Raw genomic sequence first — 14,753 nt, 5'->3', positions numbered from 1 at the left:
TTCCATACCATGGAATACAATGCAGCTATTGAATCTATATGTATTGTCATGGAGATGCCTCCATGCATGGTTGAGGAACAAAAAATGAAGCAGATTTCTCTGTTGGGGGCTCGTCTTATTCTGCCCAGGTCTCAAGACCAACATCCCTGAGCTTCCATTTAAGGGACAGTGCTCCTGCTCTCTTCACTACCTGCTCCCCAGATGAGCTCTTGCATTTCATGATAACATGAGTCATGTTAACGACTCGCCTATCTCTTCCTCCTGCCAGGCCCACCCGCTTCCCCAGTATTTCAGACTCATATCTCTTATCTTCTGGGTAGTGGTACCTGGAAGTCCAACACCCAGGCTGCCTATGACTTCCATCCCTTTCTTAATCTTGGGCCCTCTACCTGGAATGCCCTCTGCCACACACACCTTCCCAACTCCTACTCATCCTTTAAGACCCAGCTTAGATGCCTCTGTGTCCAAAGTCCTCTTTGGTGCCATCTCAGCTGGATTGGGTGTTTCTCCAACTGAACACATTCCAAACTGAACTCAGCGTCTTCTCCCCTAATCCTACTCCTCTTCCATTATTCCCTGACTCTATTCATAGCTCTGAGCATCATCCTGTTCTCAGCTACCTTTACCTCATAAATATTTCCCCACCCTGCAACCCCTCATATCCTCTCCACAAGCATGGCTACCTCTCGGACCCTCAACATCTCTTGCCAAGTTTCCAATGCACCCCCTCCAATATGCTCCCATTCAGTGGTCAGGGATATCTGTGTAACGCATATGCCAATGTCACTCCCCCACTCAAAACCGATGTGCACACATGCACGTATACACGCGAATGAATGCAGGCTAAAAAAAAAAAAAAAAAAAAAAGTGAGGCTGGGCACGGTGGCTCACGCCTGTAATCCCAGCACTTTGGGAGGCCGAGGCAGGTGGATCACGAGGTCAGGAGATCGAGACCATCCTGGCTAACACGGTGAAACCCCCTCTCTACTAAAAACACAAAAGAATTAGCCGGGCGTGGTGGCGGGCACCTGTAGTCCCAGCTACTCGGGAGGCTGAGGCAGGAGAATGGCGTGAACCCAGGAGGCGGAGGCTGCAGTGAGCCGAGATAGTGCCACTGCACTCCAGCCTGGGTGACAGAGCAAGACTCCATTAAAACAAACAAACAAACAAACAAAAAACTCCCTTTTTAAAACAGTAACAGAAGGTCATTGTAAAAGCTTTGGAAATTATAAATTTGGAAATTATAAAATTAAAAAATAAAATTTGGAAATTATAAAATTAAAAAATAAGCCAGAATCACCCAGAGCTTAGAGTGACTGTCTAACACTGTGGCATACCCTGTTCCTCTTGAGCAGTTAATTAGTCACTGCTCCTGCTCCCAGGGAGCTTGGAAATCCTTGTGGTGCATCCTTGGGCATCAAGAGAGTTTCCAGTGCTGCTCTGCTTGCTTTCGTGCCTTGTGCTGACAGGGAGGCAGGCTGGGCCATGCAATCCACCAGCCCTGGGTTCTGATCCCAGCACTGTCCACAGTGGCTTTCAGGGCACCTCCCTGAGCCTCAGTTTTGTCATCTGGGAGACAGGGATGATGATACACACCTGACAAGACAATTTTGCAGCTCCACCTGGTGTGCCTCCCCCTGAAGGGGTCAGAAATTCATGTTTCTGCTAAACTGGGTGCTGTAGAGAGCACTCACAACAGACATAATTATCCTGTAAGTTTTCAATCAGTCAATGTTGATTTACAGAGTCTCGCTCTGTCGCCCAGGCTGGACTGCAGTGGCGCTATCTCTGCTCACTGTAAGCTCCGCCTCCCGGGTTCACACCATTCTCCTGCCTCAGCCTCCCGAGTAGCTGGGACTACAGGTGCCCGCCACCACGCCCGGCTAATTTTTTGTATTTTTAGTAGAGACGGGGTTTCACTGTGTTAGCCAGGATGGTCTCGATCTCCTGAACTTGTGATCCGCTCACCTCGGCCTCCCAAAGTGCTGGGATTATAGGCATGAGCCACCGTGCCCAGCCATCAATGTTGATTTCTTTGCAGTTTCCCTGCCCAGTCGTGGGCTGTTTGGCAAGGGCTATTCTGTGGCCAACCTCCTACTATTATTCATTTATTCAACAAATAACCATGAAGCACTTTTAGTGCAAGGGGCCCTACCAGGTGCTAGGGGAACACAGTTAATAAAGTCCTTTCCCTGGTGGAGCTTGTCATCCATGGGCAGGAAGACAAATAAACCAGCGTGAAATGCACACGACAAGTAAAAATAGAGATCAGAGTCACAAGGAAGCTGAAGCAGGAAGCGTGGCATGGAGTAATGGAAAGTACATTAGGGCCGGATGCGGTGGTTCATGCCTGTAATCCCAGCACTTTGGGAGGCTGAGGTGGGCAGATCACTTGAGGCCAGGAGTTCAAGACCAGCCTGGCCAACATGGTGAAACCCCATCTCTAATAAAAATACAAAAATTAGGCCGGGCCTAGTGGTGGGCACCTGTAATCCCAGCTACTCAGGAGGCTAAGGCAGGAGAATCACTTGAACCCAGGAGGTCAAGATTGCAGTGAGCCGAGATCACACCACTGCACTCCAGCCTGGACGACAGAGCGAGACTCTGTCTCAAAAAAAGAAAAAAAGAAAGCAGACTGGGAGTTTAGGGAAGGCCCTTAGGAGGAAGCTGACATTTAAGAGAGATAGGTAGCCAGCCATGGAAGATAGGAGGTGGGGTAAGAGGGCACCTACCTAGCAGGGGACAGGGCACAGGCAATGGCCCTGAGGTGGGAACAAGCTGATAATGTTCCAGGAAAACTCAGAAGGCCACCATGGCTGCAACGCCCAAGCAAGGGCAAGCCACGTGGGAGGCAAAGTGCAAGGGGCAGGCGAGGCTGGTCTCAGAACCACTCACAGGCCATGCCGGGAGCCAGGGCTGTGTTTTGCGTGTGTCAGGAAACTGCAGGAGAGTTTTCAGCAGAAGAGTGACAGGAGCTTATTTATTTCGCAGGAAGATCCTTTTGGCTACTGCAGGGAGGACGTATGACAAGAGAGGATACTGGGAGATTGGTTAGGAGGCTACTGCAGTGGTTCAGGCCTGGATCAAGGCAGACAGTGAAGAAGATTCAGGAATATTCTGAAGGCTATTAAATGATCATAACTACAACCCCTGATGCAGATTCGACAGGATCAGTACGGCCGTTTCACAGAAAAGGAGACAGAAGCCAAGAATGACAAAATAATCATGCCTCCATCATACAGCCAGCATGAACAGGAGTTGGGAATGAAACTCAGGACTTTGGGCTCCCTGCCCTGCGTTCCTCAGCCTGTGGAGGGAGAGGGATGACACAGAGATGCTCCAGGGAACAAGAGCATAGCTGAACCAGGGCGACCTCTGAAAACCCCAGGAGGGCCAGAGCCCCCACCTTCCCTGCAGCCCTCACAGGAAGTGCTCAAGGAATGATCATCAGCTGACCCCAGCACTTCAGTAACACAAACCAATCAGAAGACATGGTTCTCGGTCTCAGGGAATCCAATACCCTGTTCCCCTCCCAAGTCACATTGTGGACTGGGTAGGAAGAGCAGTGGGTGGGTGATGATGCCTCAGTCTTTTTCTTCTGAAAAACAGGGGACACCTTTTACCTTACCTCAAAAGACTGTCATGACAATTAATGAGAGACTGTGGACACAGCAGGACACAAATGTTGGTGGTAGTTAGGATTTCCAGATTGATAAGAAAAGAGCTTCGAGGAAACTGGAAGTAACCTGAAGACTGTCTCCTGCATGGCAGCTAAGACCTCGGATGCCAGGTGGCTTCATCTGACTCCCTTCTCTACCTCAGCTGTGTGATCTCAGAAGTGTTAACTTAGTCTTTCTGAGCCTCAGGCTCCTCATCTACAAGATGGGGCTGCCAGTGATTGCTCTGGTCTCGAAGAGCTGTTAAGTGGATTCAATAAGAGAAGGCATAGGAAATGTCAAGCACGATGCTGGTATACAGTGGTGTTAACCATATGGGGGCTGCTGTTATATGGGTGTTATGTGCTGCTATATGGGTGATCGTATCCCCACGATCCCCACCAAGCTCGTGTCTCAGCCTCTGACGCTGAGGAGCTGTGATGCTGCAGAACTGAAGTTACCAGATGTTTCTGAAGGGAACAAGCGCTCTGAATGCAGGAATGTCCCTCCCTCTGGGCCTCCATAGCCCGGTGGGGAGACAGCACCAACACAACCAACACGGCACCAACACAACCAACACGCCTGCAAAGAAACAGTCTCCCTGGGGGGAATGAATTTGGTGAGAAGGAATCTGTAGCTGGTGCTGACAGAGGAAGGAAAATGAGCTTGTTTTCCAGGGGCCATGAAATGTGATGAAAGGAGCTGACTTCAGGCCCAGCACGGGCTCATGCCTATAATCCCAGCAGTAGGGAGGCCAAGGTGGGTGGATCACGAGGTCAGGAGTTCAAGACCAGTCTGACCAACATGGTGAAACACCATCTCTACTAAAAATACAAAAAAAAATTAGCCAGGTATGGTGGTGCGTGCCTGTAATCCCAGCTACTCAGGAGGCTGAGGCAGGAGAATTGCTTGAACCCGGGAGGCAGAGGTTGCAGTGAGCCAAGATCGCACCACTGCACTCCAGCCTGGGTGACAGAATGAGACTCTGTCTCAAAAAAAAAAAAAAAAAAAAAAAAAAAGAAAGGAGCTGACCTCTGTGGAGGCTCCTGGGGGCTGACGCACAGCCCATCATCAGCCCAGGCTGAGCCTCCAGCTTGGGGCTACAGCACCTCCACCCGCTGCTGTCTGAATAACCTCAGGTCTCTCCTGAGGCTCCTTCCCAGACCCACACCAGGCCAGCTCCAGAGCCAGACATCCTGGGTTGGCTCTGCAGCTCTGCCCCTTCTGCACTTCACTGAACCTCTCTATGCCACAGTTTCTTCACCTGTAAAATGGGGATAATTACAGTGCCTCCCTCTAGGGCTGTTGAAAGAATTAAATAAAGGCTGGGTGCAGTGGCTCATGCCTATAATCTCAGCACTTTGGGAGGCCCAGGCGGGTGGACCACTTGAGATCAGGAGTTCAAGACCAGCCTGGCCAACATGGTGAAACCCCGTCTCTACTAAAAATACAAAAATTAGGTGTGGTGGCAGACACCTGTAATCCCAGCTACTCGGGAGGCTGAGGCAGGAGGATCACTTGAACCCGGGAGGCGGAGGTTGCAGTGAGCCGAGATCGTGCCATCCCACTCCAGCCTGGGCGACAAGAGTGGAACTCTGTCTCAAAAAAAAAAAAAAGAATTAAATAAGCTAATTTAGGAAAAAGCATTTGCAACAGGGCCTAGAGAATTGCTGGTTCAGTGATTACTAAATTAATAAAAATTTTTAAACACTTCTAGCTCCTTTCATCTGAGTTTCTTATCCTGATCCCCAAGCATGGATTATCATTAAATATCATCAAATCTCAGGGCTCCTTTTCAGAAGGGGAAACTGAGGCCCAGAGAATCGAAAGGATCATGACGGCAGAGCCTGACTTGAACCCAATGTCATATATCTGCCCACTAGACTGTGGCTGTACCAGGTGACCTGTTCTTCTTTATACATCCCTGCCTTTGTCCATCTCAATGCCTCTGCTTAGAACACCCTTTCTCTGGCTTTTCAACCTATCTTTCAGATGTTCAAATGGCACTTCTAGGAAGATCTTCCACTCTTGGGCAAAATAAACCTTCCTCCTCTACATTGGCGCATAATTCAATTTGACAACACAATGGCTGAGTGTATCATCCTGGCACCGCCTCTGGGGCTGGAGGCACAGAGGGTGAATCAGACCCAGTTCCTGTCCTTGGGAAGCTCAGATTAATGGTCCATATCTATCTCATCCCAAGCTCCAAGCTCCTCCAGGGTGCTGGGCCGGCACCCAGCAGGCACTAAGGAACCAAACTTGCTCAGATCCCCACGCTCAGGGACCGGTCCTCCTTCTACTGCCATTCTGCTTTCTGCAGTTAGAAACCTACTGAGAGTGCTTTCACTGGGCCAGCCCCTCGGGGCCCTGGGATACAGAGCCAGTTTAGGAGAACTCCTTGGTCTTGGGGAGCGTGTTGACAATGCTACCCCAGTTTCATTTGCTAATTCAGACCATCCAGTCTCCGTTTTTGTTTTTTTGAGACACAGTTTCACTCTGTTGCCCAGGCTGGAGTGCGGTGGCATGATCTTGGCTCATTGCAACCTCCACCCCCCAGGTTCAAGAGATTCTCCTGCCTCAGCCTCCTGAGTAGCTAGGATTACAGGCACCCACCAGCATGCCCAGCTAATTTTTTTTTTTTTTTTTTTGAGACAGAGTCTTGCTCTGTCGCCCAGGCTGGAGTGCAGTGGAGCGCTCGGCTCACTGCAAGCTCCGCCTCCCGGGTTCAAGCAATTCTCCTGCCTCAGCCTCCCAAGTAGCTGCGATTACAGGTATGCACCGCCACATCCAGCTAAGTTTTGTACTTTTAGTAGAGGTGGGGTTTCACCATGTTGGCCAGGATGGTCTCAATCTCTTGACCTCATGATCCGCCCGCCCCGGCGTCCCAAAGTGCTGGGATTACAGGCGTGAGCCACCGCAGCCGGCCAATTTTTGTGTTTTTTGTGGAGACTGGGTTTCACCATGTTGCCAGGTCTGGTCTCGAACTCGTGACCTCAAGTGATCAGCTCGCCTTGGCTTCCCAAAGTGCTGGGATTACAGGACAGTCCCTGTTCTTGCTTACGTATCTGAGAGGAAGGTGGTGCAGAGGGCAGGAGCACACTCAAGAGTCAAGAAGGCCTGGATTCAAATCCTGCAGATTGACCTTGGGCTGGGCACACAAATCCCGTGTTCCTCAATTTCTTCATCTGTGAAATGGAGATTATAATGCCCACCCCTCACGGAGCTACTATAACAATTCGAGAGAATGTAAGTCAACTTGCCAGCACAGAAGCAATTGTGGCTAACCCAGAAATTCCCTTCTTCTCCACCCTGGCAAGCCTCCCCATTCTTTCAAGTTCAAATTCTACTTCCTAGAAGAAGCCTTCTCTAACTTTTCCAGGTAGCCTTGAGCTGTCTTCTCTCCACTCCCACTGCACTGACCCCAGAATTCTTGTGTTCTCATTGGTTCACTAGAGTCAACTTTCTCTTTCCAGCCAGATAATAAATGACAAAGTCAATTGCAAACCTGCCCCACAGCATCTCACAAGAGGCGCTTGAAAAGTAACTTGCAGACAGGCATGAGGTGGCTCACGCCTGTAATCCCAGCACTTTGGGAGGCCGAGGTGGGTAGATATGTTGAGCCCAGGAGTTCAGTTGAATTCAGATATGTTGAGCCCAGGAATCACTTGAACCCGGGAGGCAGAGGTTGCAGTGACCTAAGATCATGCCACTGCACTCCAGCCTGGGTAACAGAGTGAGACTCTGTCAAAATAAAAGAAAGAAAGAAAGAAAGAAACTTGCAGCAGCCAGGTTTGGTGGCTCATGCCTGTAACCCTATCCCTTTGGGAGGCCAAGGCAGGAGGACTGCCTGAGCCTGGTAGACTGAGCTACAATTGTGCTACTGTACTCCAGCCTGGGTGACAGAGTGAGACCTTGTCTCAAAAAATAAAAAGAGGCCGGGCACGGTGGCTCACGCCTGTAATCCCAGCACTTTGGGAGGCCGAAGTGGCTGGATCACAAGGTCAGGAGATCAAGACCATCCTGGCTAACACGGTGAAACCCCGTCTCTACTAAAAATACAAAAAATTAGCTGGGCGTAGTGGCGGGAGCCTGTAGTCCCAGCTACTCAGGAGGCTGAGGCAGGAGAATGACATGAACCCGGGAGGCGGAGCTTGCAGTGAGCCAAGATTGCGCCACTGCACTCCAGCCTGGGCGACAAAGCGAGACTCCGTCTCAAAAAAGTAAAATAAAATAAAATAAAATAAATGAAAAGTAACTTGCTAAGGTGGCCCAGGACTCTGGGAAAGGGTGACGATTTGGAGCCAGAAAACTGGGTGGGAATCCTTCCTCTGCCGTCTGACTTTCCAGCAAGACACACAATTCGGCCTAAGGTTTCTTATCTAGAAAATGTCTACCTGACACAGTTGCTATGGAGGACAGATGAGCCAACACATGTGAAAGCCCTTTTGTTATAAACTAAAAAGTGATATTTGAGGGATTATTATTTTCAGATTGAGGGATTATTTTCAGATTCTCTATCCATGTCTCAACCGACATCTCAGCTTTCCTACTAAGACTCGAGAGATCAGCACATCCCACCAAGCTTCTAAGCCCCACAATAATCTACCAAAACCCCCATTCCTGTCTAACCTATACAAAAGCCAGCAGCTAAGAACACACAACATCTACAGAACAGAAACTTTATCCCAGCTCAGGGACAACAAAGTCTCTCTCCCATCCTCAGATCTCATCCCTCCTGGACAGGTTCTTTCTTCCCACCTTAAGTCTCCCCACTTCTCAAACATGCTCCATCCAACTGTTGACCAGGTGTCATTTCCACCTTGCAGTCCAACTTCTGTGGGAGGTGGACACGGGGAAAGAAGACCACCACGGAGGGGATGGCTGTATGTGTGTAGGGGAAGTATTGGTAGTAGAACTAAAGATTCTGCCAGCATTTTGTGTCCAACACAGTTGCTACATGTACTATAATTATCTCATTTGTGTGAAAATTCAAGGATCTGCATTCTGCTATTTTCATCAGGCTGAACTGCAGATGCTGAGGAATATGGCAAGAAGTTGGGGTTCAAAGTCTGATGCCAAAGCAGCAACCCGAGAAATAAAACCGCTGATCACCAGCTCCCCACTCAGGCCCAGCCCCCTTTTAGAGCCCCCAGACTCCCCACGCAGGGCCCTAGCCCCCTAGTCTTCCCCGTCAATGCCCTGTTGGCAATACAGCCATCAGGTTCTATCAGAGTGAGCTGTTTTTATATGATTATTTTCCCCCCTGGGAAGACGGCTTTGTCTGTGAAAGTCCCCCCAACCAGGCGCCTTATAAACACCCAAAACAGACAGAGTTGAGGAGAAAGGAGGGGAAAGGAGGAGGGAGCAAGCCCGGAGGGGGGCCCTGAGGTTCGCTGCGGGCAGGATGGGGGTATGAGGCCGGGGTCGGCGGCTCCCAGGCCCCCAGCCCCATCAGGGCGCCCCCCTCCCCAGGCGCCAGAGCCGGGGTCCGCAGCCCCCTAGCACTCCCTGGACGGCCGCGGGCCTCCCACAGGCCTCGAAGTCCAGAGACTGATCCTGCGACCGGAAACGCCCCCCTGCCCAGCAGGCCCAGACCGCGCCCCCTTTTCCTGCCGCCCCCTTCCCGGGGGCCCGGCTGCAGGCCCCGGATCCCCGGGCTCGCGTGGCCGCCGCAGCCGAAAGGGGCGGCCCGTCGGGCGGCCCCGCTCCCCGGCCCTCGCCGCGGCCCCTCCAACTCCAGGTGCTGCGGGGCCAAGGAGAACACAAAAGGAAGGGGGGCCCTACCAGCGACGCCCCTGCCAGCCCCCGAGACCCCCTGCGCGGGGTCGGCAAAGCATCTGGACACCCCAGAAGCTCCGGACGCCGAAGAGAGAGGCCCCACGAAAATTTCAAGATACCTCCTGGGGGCTGCAGGGGCGGCCAAGTCTCCCCTGCGCCAGGTGCCCCCGGCCACACGGTAACTTTTAAACTTTGGGGCAGGGCACGGGGACCGGGATCCCCAAAAAGGAGCAAATGGGGTTTTAGAGACGATTTATTTTTTGCAAAATCCCACTTTCCAGGTGGCCCGGCGCGCGGCCCCGGCCTGGAAAGGGCTCTCTTCGCCTCTTCCCCAGCCCTGCCCGGCCCGGGCGTCCCCGAACCCTCGCGCGCGGGCGGCTCCGGACGCAGTGGCCCCGGCCTCTGCCCCGCGGGGCTCGGGCCGCGCCAAGCACTCACCTCCGCCGGGCTGCGCTCCCCGCGGGCCTGCGCCGAGCCCGATAAATGGTATGCTATGACTAGAGGTATGATTACGTTATTATTATTAGTAATAATAAGAGTAAATGCTATTTAATTACGGGCGGCCGCATCCTGCTCCCGGCGCCGCCGCCCCGGCAGCTCCGTCCATGTGGCTCTGGAGCGCTTTACTTTCATTTCCAGCCCCTCGGCTGGCCGCTCGCGGCAGCACCCGCTGGAGGCACCGTCTCCCTGCAGCTCTTCCTCCTCGGGTCCTAGAGAGCTCGGCTCCCGTCGCCTCGCCGCGCCCGGGGTGGGCGGCGCGGGCTGCGCACCTGGGGAGAAGGGCGGGGGGCGAGGGGGCGAGTCGGGGAAGCCCCATTCCCCGTCGAAAGCTCATGCCTGGAATTCACCTTTATTTTCTTTAAAAGTGTCCTGCCTTTTAGGGGGGTTTCTTTTGGCAGTTCTGCATTTCTGGGCTGATGCTGCTCAAACCCAGCGCCTCCGCCCTTCCCCATCTGTGTCAAAAGTCCCCCCGCCCCCCTTCTCCGGCTTCCAGGTGCTTTCATGGAAGGCTGCCCAAAACCCTGGTTGCGTTGTGCCCTTCTCATAGATGGGAACCGGAGACACATAGAAGAATCAGGACCTCACTTGGCTGGAGTTTTATGTATAGGATGTTAAAAAAATATTGAATGACACTTGTTAAAGACTACAAGGCCGACTTTATTGGCATCATGATGGGTGTAGGGACCACTGCAGTGGGTTTTGCGGTCGGGGAGAGTATTTGGGCTCAATTCAGAAATCAGCATGGGCAACTGGGAATTTATAAGGAAGGAGAAAGGATCCACTGATTGAGCGCCAGTGCATAGGAAACTGCATCAGAGATGAGAGGATTCTGGCTTAAACCCATCTAACAAGATTCTTGCTGAAGGCAGGGCAAGGTGATCAGACATCACCTGGGGAATGGTGGAAAATGAGGAACCTGATTAGATATTGACAATCAGGGCTGGGTGCAGTGGCTCACGCCTGTAATCTCAGCACTTTGGGAGGCCAAGACGGGTGGATCACCTGAGGTCAGGAGTTCAAGACCAGACTAGCCAACGTGGTGAAACCCTATCTCTACAAAAATACAAAAATTAGCCAGGCGTGGTGGTGGGTGCCTGTAATCCCAGCTACTCAGGAGGCTGAGGCAGGAGAATCACTTGAACCCCGGAGGTGGAGGTTGCAGTGAGCCAAGATCATGCCATTGCACTCCAGCCTGGGCGACAGGGTGAGACTCCGTCTCAAAAAAGAAAAAAAAAAAGATATTGACAATCAGGTATGGAGAATGGGGGAGTCTCGCTAAACCAACTTAGCAGGATTCTTGCCAAAATTGGACAATGCAGCCCAGGGGGCAGTGGCTCACACCTGTAATCCCAGCACTTTGGGAGGTTTAGGCAGGAGGTTCACTTGAGCCCAGGAGTTCAAGACCAGCCTGGGCAACATAGTGAGACCCTGTCTCTACAAAAAATTAAAGAATTAGCTGGCGTGGTGGCATGCGCCTGTAGTCCCAGCTATTCTGGAGGCTGAGGCAGGAGGATCACTTGAGGCTAGGAGTTTGAGGCTACAGTGAGTGATGATCATGCCACCTGCACTCCAGCCTGGGTAACAGAGCAAGGCCCTGTCCCTAAAAACCAAACAAAACAGGCCAGGCACGGTGGCTCACACCTGTAATCCCAGTACTTTGGGAGGCTGAGGCGGGCAGATCACGAGGTCAGGAGATCGAGACCATCCTGGCTAACACGGTGAAACACCGTCTCTGCTAAAAATACAAAAAATTAGTCAGGCGTGGTGCTGGGCACCTGTACTCCCAGATATTTTGGAGGCTGAGGCAGGAGAATGGCGTGAACCCGGGAGGTGGAGCTTGCAGTGAGCTGAGATCAGGCCACTGCACTCCAGCCTGGGTGACAGAGCAAGACTCTGTCTCAAAAAAAAAAAAAAAAAAAGAAACAAAACAAAACTGGACAATGTAAAGATGAACACAGAAGTCCAAAAGTCAAGGCCTAGTTGAAAAGTTCAGGGGAGCCTAAATAGAGTTTAGTCGAGGAGAGAATCTTTGCCAGGGATCATTCTAGAAAGGATCTGAGGCTGCTTAGAAGACCTACTAGGTAAGGGGAGATTAACCAGACAGACCAGCTATGCATATCCATGATACTGCCTCAGGACTGGTGAAGAGGCTACATTTGAATCCACAGCTCATGATCCAAAGAGTGTTCATTTAGCACTACCTGCCCCATTAATTCCTGGAGGACTCTCTCAAGAGTTCTCTCAGATTTCCGTCTTAATCCTCTTCATTTTACACACATGCACACATACACACATGTGTATATATTTTTAATTTATTTCAGATCAGCTGTGAGCCTGGCAGACTTTATCTTTACAAATGTTATATCTTCCACAAACATTTGTGCCAGACACAATCTTAGGAACCAGGGATGTAACAGTGAACCAAATTTTAAATATTTAAATGCATTGTGGTAAGTTCTAGGAGAGACAAGAACCTGGAGCTGTGATTACCTTTTTTTTTTTTTTTTTTTTTTTTGAGACAGGATCTGACTCTCTTGAGTAGGCTGGAGGATAGTAGCGTGATCATGGCTCACTGCAGCCTCCAGCTCCTGGGCTCAAATGATCCTCCTGCCTCAGCCTCCCAAGTAGCTGAGACCACACGTACACATCCCTACACCTGGCTAATTTTAAAAATTTTTTGTAGAGATGGGGTCTCGTGTTGTCCAGGCTGGTCTCCAACTCCTGGACTCAAGTGATCCTCCTGCCTCGGCCTCCCAAAGTGCTGGGATTATAGGTGTGAGCCACTGCACACAGTCTGCATTTACCTATTTAATTCTCACAGTAATCCTGGAAGATTGGATTCATCATGCCCATTTTACAGATGAGAAACTGAAGCTCAGAATGAAGTGACTTGCCCAAGGTAGCAGTTCTGTCTCCAGAGTCTGTGTGCTTTACATGGCCTCCCACGCTTTCCTCTGTCTCTGCTTTAAGGGAGACTTTAAAGGGGAACAAAATGCATCTGAACCTGCAGAAGCTCTCAGACTCTTCCTTCTCTGGGTGCTTTCTCCCTCCTCACTACTCTGAGATCAACAAACAAAAAGACAACTTCAGCTGTGCGTGGTGGCTGACAGCTGTAATCCCAGCACTTCAGGAGGCTGAGGTAGGAGGATTCCTTGAGCTCAGGAATTCTAGACCAGCCGTGGCAACACAGTGAGATTCCATCTTTTTTTTTTTTTTTTTTTGAGCAAGGTCTCACTTTGTCACCCAGGCTGGAGTACAGTGGCACAATCCTGGATCACTGCAACCTCTGCCTCCTGGGTTCAAGCGATTCTCATGCCACAGCCTCCTGAGTAGCTGGGGTTACAGGAATGTGCCACCCTGCCCAGCTAATCTTTTTGTATTTTTTAAAATGGAGATGGAGTTTTGCAATGTCAGCCAGGCTGGTCTTGAACTCCTGGCCTCAAATGATCCACCCATCTTGGCCTCCCAAAGTGCTGGGATTACAGGCATGAGCCACCACGCCCGGCCTGTGAGGTCCTATCTCTACAAAAAAATCAAAAAATTAATGAGGTGTGGTGACGTGTGTGTGGTTCCAGCTACTTAGGAGGTTGAGGTGGGAGGCTCGCTTGAGCCCAGGAGACTGAGGCTGCAGTGAGCCGTGATTGGGCCACTGCACTCTAGCCTAGGTGACAGAGCAAGACCCTGCCAAAAAAAAAAGAAAAAAAAAAAAAGAAAGTCTCTGGCATGAAGAAGGTAGATGCTTTTGTCCAGATCTGAAAACAGAGTTCAGTGGCCATCAGACATCTCTGCTGTTTAATGGGAAATCAACCCTTAAGACACCTGCGATAGACGCAAGATCATGGGATAGACACAAGATCATGGGCTAGAGGCAGTGAGAGGCTGCGCCTGGCGATTTAGGGAGGCTGGATGGTGTGGTTCTTATGTCACGAAGACATTAGGAAGACCAAGGTCCCCAGCCCTGCCAATCGCTAGCTATGTGACCCTGGCAATCTAGCAGCATCAGTTTCTTCATTTGTAAGATAAAGATAAGGAAACTGAATCCACATAAAGTTTGATTTAAGGATTTTCATGAAATATGGGCGCGGTGGCTCATACCTATAATCCCAGCACTCTGGGAGGCCAAGGCGCGAGGCTTGCTTGAGTCAGGAGTTAGAGACCAGCCTGGCCAACATGGTGAAACCCTGTCTCTACTAAAAATACAAAAATTATCCAGGCATGGTGATGTGCGCCTGTAGTCTCAGCTACTCAGGAAGCTGAGGCAGGAGAATCCCTTGAACCCTGGAAGAGGAGGTTGCAGTGAGCCGAGATTGCACCACTGCACTTCAGCCTAGGCGACAAAGAAAGACTCCGTCTAAAAAAAAAAAAAAAGGCGGCGGGGGTGTGGATTATAATGAATAATGCCTGTAAACCATGTAGTGAAGGCTGAATAAATATAAATGTCAGGCCGGGCATGGTGGCTCACGCCTGTAATCCCAGCACTTTGGGAGGCTGAGGCGGGCAAATCACCTGAGGTCAGGAGTTCGAGACCATCGTGGCCAACGTGGTGAAACCCCATCTCTACTAAAAATACAAAAATTAGCTGGGTGTGGTGGCGGGCATCTGTAATCCCAGCTACTCAGGAGGCTGAGGCAGGAGAATCGCTTGAACCCATGAGGTGGAGGTTGCAGTGAGCCAAGATTGCACCATTGTACTCTAGCCTGGGCAACAAGAGCAAAACTGTCTCCATAAATATATGTGTGTGTGTGTGTGTGTGTGTGTGTGTGTGTGTGTGTGTGTGAGTTCCCAATACCCCCTAGGCAATTTACAATGAAACACCCT

General features: G+C 50.9%; 2 protein-coding genes across 4 annotated transcripts in view; one reads left to right on the top strand and one right to left on the bottom strand.

The window, feature by feature from the left end:
* Window positions 1-10,353, bottom strand: part of ZC3H7B (zinc finger CCCH-type containing 7B) — a 57,986-nt gene extending 47,633 nt beyond the window's left edge. The window contains exon 1 of one of the 2 annotated variants that reach the window (XM_024352808.3): window positions 9,873-10,353. The gene's annotated coding sequence lies outside the window, so the exon portion shown is untranslated. The remainder of the gene's footprint in view (window positions 1-9,872) is intronic. The other variant, XM_063807917.1, reaches the window with a different exon arrangement.
* Window positions 9,254-14,753, top strand: part of RANGAP1 (Ran GTPase activating protein 1) — a 56,732-nt gene continuing 51,232 nt past the window's right edge. Inside the window, exon 1 of one of the 2 annotated variants that reach the window (XM_009438487.5) lies at window positions 9,254-9,612. The gene's annotated coding sequence lies outside the window, so the exon portion shown is untranslated. The remainder of the gene's footprint in view (window positions 9,613-14,753) is intronic. The other variant, XM_054675546.2, reaches the window with a different exon arrangement.

Source organism: Pan troglodytes, chromosome 23 (assembly GCF_028858775.2).
Source record: "Pan troglodytes isolate AG18354 chromosome 23, NHGRI_mPanTro3-v2.0_pri, whole genome shotgun sequence".
In the NCBI taxonomy this organism is placed as follows: domain Eukaryota; kingdom Metazoa; phylum Chordata; class Mammalia; order Primates; family Hominidae; genus Pan; species Pan troglodytes.
The sequence above is the reverse complement of the archived record's forward strand: the minus strand, read 5'-3'. Positions and strand labels throughout refer to the sequence as shown.